The following is a 4,482-nucleotide window of genomic DNA, read 5'->3' as shown; positions in this document are numbered from 1 at the left end:
AGCAGAAGGATTATCACCGCAGAGCAGTGGAAGACGCAGCCAATTTCAAGCTGATTTTTGAAAATAAAAGAAACAATATATTAACAGAAATTGATCATGGCCGCAAAAAGCAACAGCTTGAAAATCGAGCAAAATTACATCCTATAATCCGTGTTTGCTTGTCTGCGGGAGGCAAAGGCTTGCTCTTTCTTTAGAAATGTCTGCTGAAAACGACGGGAACTTCAGGGCTCTTTTGCGTTTAGCAATAGATAATGGCGACGAAAATTTAAAAAAGCATGTTGAAACTGCAGCACGTAATGCTAATTATTTCAGTTGACGCATCCAAAATGAAATTATTGAAATAGCAGGACAAATAATACAAAAAAAATTATTAACCGTATTAATAAATCTCAATGTCAATGCTTTGCAATAATTGCTGATGAAACCACGGATGTTAGTGGCATTGAGCAATTTTCAATTTGTATACGGTATGTTGATCGTTTTGAGAATGAGGAAAAACTGAGAGAGGACTTTTTATGTTTTGTTCCTGTTGAGGATACAACTGGCAGCGGTCTTGCGAATGTGCTAATTGATAAATTAAAAGAACTTAAACTTAGTTTTGCACACATAAGGGGTCAAGGTGAGTTTTCAACACTTCTATTTTTGGGACAATTAAATTATACTTTTTGTTCCTTCTAAAGGTTATGACGGAGCGCGGTCGATGAGTGGACATGTCAAAGGTTGTGCTAGTGTCATCCAAAATTTATATCCAGCGGCTCTTTGTGTGCACTGTGCTAATCACAGCTTAAATTTAGCCATCGCAACGACTTGCAAAATACCTGCTATAAGAAATTGTATTGGTTCCATGAAAGAGTCCGCAAATTTTTTTCGGATGTCAACTAAAGCAAGCTCAAATATCTTATTCTTGAATCCTTTCCAAACTCAAAGCAAGTGAGGTTACTTAAATTCTGCGAAACACGTTGGGTGGAGCATTTAGAATCTCTTTCTTTATTTAACGATTTATTCCCATTGATCTGTACAGCGTTGGAAGAGCTTGATACTGAAAATTTAAGAAGTGATTTATCAAAGCCACATGCTTTGTTGACTGCAATCCAATCACCTCAATTTGTGATTGCTATGGCGATACTAAAGCCAATTTTTGCATTATCAAAACACATAAGCCTATGATTGCAGCAAATAGACTCTGATTTGAGCAGCTGCGTTGCTTATGCAAATAATTTGTATGCTGAAATTAGTGAAATGCGTAAGGATTCTGAATAATCGTTTAAACAAATTTTTGAATCAGTTAAAACAATAGCCGCAGAATTAGATTTAGAAATCAAAATTCCGCGTTTGGCGAAACGGTAAACTAATCGCGACAATTATGAAGGCGAACCGGAAGAATATTACCGCAGATCAATTTATATACCGTTTTTAGATCATTTTTTGAACCAAATCAATGAACGATTTTTAAAACATCGAGAGCTACTTTCCAAAATTGGAAACATTTTGCCAAATAAATACATAAATCTTGACGTTATTGAGATGCAGGAGACTGTTCGTGTTTTAGAAAAGCAATGGTCCGCTGATGTAGAAGATCCCGATGATTTCGTTGCTGAATTTAGAATGTGGAAAAGGTTAAAAATCTTTTCTTCAGATTATATTTTCTAACTAAAATTTTAAATATATTTTCAGGAACTGGTTAAATCAGACAAAGAGATCCAAAACTTTTTTAGACGCGTTGAATTGTTGCGATGCACAAATTTTCAAAACAGTGCATCGTTTTTTAAAGATTGGAGCAACAATCCCTATATCTGTCGCTTACAGTGAACGCTCGTTTTCCTCAATTCGCAGGCTTAAAACATATTTAAGAAACTGGCGAAGCACGCCTGAACGGAATGGCTCTCTTGAATATCCATAAAGATATAGACGTGACGGAGGAAGAGATTTTAAATGTTATGGCCCAAAATAAAAGAAGATTAGACTTCAATTTGTGAATAAAATAATGAAACATTGTCTCTTTAGCTAAACAACACCTGTCCCAAGTGCTGCTGCTAACTGCTTCAAAAATATCTGCCTTATATGCGTGATACCCTTATCAGTATTTGCTTTGTCTGCGACAAACGTTTACAAGATGAAAAAAAAAACAGCCAGAGGCCATCTTTTTGTTCTTTTTCCAACATTATAATTGCTGCAAAGTTGGTCATTACAATCTACACCGCCTTTCGTACTATTGTAATAAGTAATTATTTCTGGTTTCTGATCGCTGGTTGTTGTTTCGTCAATGGCGTTATCATAGTGCATGGTGGAAAGTAATACAACAGCTTTCTTTGGCTTAGAAACATATGAAACTATAATCATTTGGTTATGAAATCCGAAAACTCAACTACATGGTGGTCTATTTTTGTTTGGCAAAAATTCGGTTGGAATATCAGGCTTCCTTTTATTCAAAGTGCCAACAAGAGTCAATTTGTATCCAATTGTCAGTTGTTATGTTTCGACCGCTGCGCTTTATTGGTTCAACTAGACGTTTTACAATCTCATCTGGAGAGTTAGATATCTGATATTCTCCATCTGGTTGTTTTCCCCAGCGGAAGAGCCCCAGCGGAAGAGAAGGACGATGTGACCAAAGATGCCTTCTATGAGCGCTTGGAGCGCACCTATGGGAGCTGCCCTCGCCACGATGTCAAAATCGTGCTTGGCGACTTTAACGCCAGGGTGGGCAAAGAAGGTATCTTTAGCACTACGATCGGTAAATTCAGCCTCCACGATGAAACATCCCCAAATGGGTTGAGGCTGATCGACTTCGCCGGGGCCAGAAATATGGTTATCTGTAGTACTAGATTCCAGCACAAGAAAATACATCAAGCTACCTGGCTGTCTCCGGATCCAAAAGCCACCAACCAGATTGTTCATAAATATATGAACATGAAAGTCTTATTATATTCCCTGCAAAACTTGCGTGACCGAAACTCCAATACATTTACACAATTTTTACTTGTCACTAACACTTCCTCACAATTCTTTGAAATGAGTAAGAAGTCAATCTATTGTGTCTTTTGTTTGTTTTATATTATAAGCTCTTCACTCAAGAGATGTTAAGCAAAAATAAAACAAAAGAAGACAAACAAATTTTTTAGCTGTCACCGCTTATTGAAAACGATGGATGTGAAAGCGTACAGCATTATACCGTGAATTTGACGTTTGCTTGTTCGTTGTGACAAATTGAGTTCGAAGAAAAAATTTTGAAATGAGTAAGAAGTCAATCTATTGTGTCTTTTGTTTGTTTTATATTATAAGCTCTTCACTCAACAGATGTTAAGCAAAAATAAAACAAAAGAAGACAAACAAATTTTTTAGCTGTCACCTCTTATTGAAAACGATGGATGTGAAAGCGTACAGCATGATACCGTGAATTTCACGTTTGCTTGTTCGTTGTGACAAATTGAATTCGAAGAAAAATAGAATTTGGTTACAAACGCGTCGATAGTTGAGAATAAAATAAATATTTAAACCTACGGATGTTATAATTGTGTTTCTTTAACTTTTGTGAATATTTTGTGTCTTCAAGATAATGTTTGAAAAAGGGTGAGTAAAACAAATACTAATTCAATATGAAAAAATATATGTACATTTAGTGCATATATGTATGAACCGGGAAAAAAAGGCTTTTAATCTTAGTGCATCTAAATTTATGAAAATTTGTGAAAAAGATGTAAATTATTGTAGCCCGGTCGTATTTTATTATATTATATTAAGTTATTTAAAATGAATTTTGATGCTGCCAAATTTTTATTTCTTAATCAGATGGATTCACCAGCGCTTTTTGATGACCCCTATTTGGAGGAATGCCCGACAACTTCTTCGACTCCCGTAAAAGGTACATGGAAAATCGTCATTTTAGTTTTTAATTCATTTTTACTCATTTGTTATTGTAGAACAATTGACATTTAAACGGAAGAAATTCAACATTTCTGGTTGCTACAACCCAGAGGCAAGCTTCTCAAAACAACAAGGAAACAATTTGGCTGTGGAAGGAAATGGTAATCCAATATATTGTTAAAATGCATAGAAGTATATTTATATATTATTTTTTGTATCTATATAAGAATTTATAGAAATAATTTTTATATTATTAAAAAAAAATGTCAAAAGATGAAGGAAATGAATTTAATGTAAATTTAAATAAAATTATTTTATTATTCAAATTAATAAAAATAAAAATATATTTTATTAAAAAAAAAAATCTTTATAATTTTGAGATTCGAACTTTAGGTTGAAGGAATGACAAGCGAGTGGTTTACCCACTAGGCTATTGTAGAATGCACCGTCACGCTTTCCTGAGAGCAGTTTTGATGAATTATCCCAAATTTAATGAAAGTGTGAGAAAGAAGGATATAGTTTTATTACAGCAGAAAATATGTGAGCGAGAAGGTGATACAAGATCACATGTATACAAAAGTTTTGGGAGCTTTTTTGATTCACCCTTAAGAACGTGATAGG

At 34.5% G+C, this 4,482-nt stretch overlaps 1 pseudogene; it reads left to right on the top strand.

Moving 5' to 3' along the window:
* Positions 1-411: 411 nt before the first annotated feature.
* LOC120780850 lies at positions 412-4,042 on the top strand (annotated as a pseudogene).
* The last annotated feature ends 440 nt before the right edge of the window (positions 4,043-4,482 follow it).

Source organism: Bactrocera tryoni, unplaced genomic scaffold, assembly GCF_016617805.1.
Source record: "Bactrocera tryoni isolate S06 unplaced genomic scaffold, CSIRO_BtryS06_freeze2 scaffold_25, whole genome shotgun sequence".
NCBI classification, from domain to species: Eukaryota; Metazoa; Arthropoda; class Insecta; order Diptera; family Tephritidae; genus Bactrocera; species Bactrocera tryoni.
Note: the sequence above shows the minus strand (reverse complement) of the source record. Positions and strands in the feature narration are given on the sequence as shown.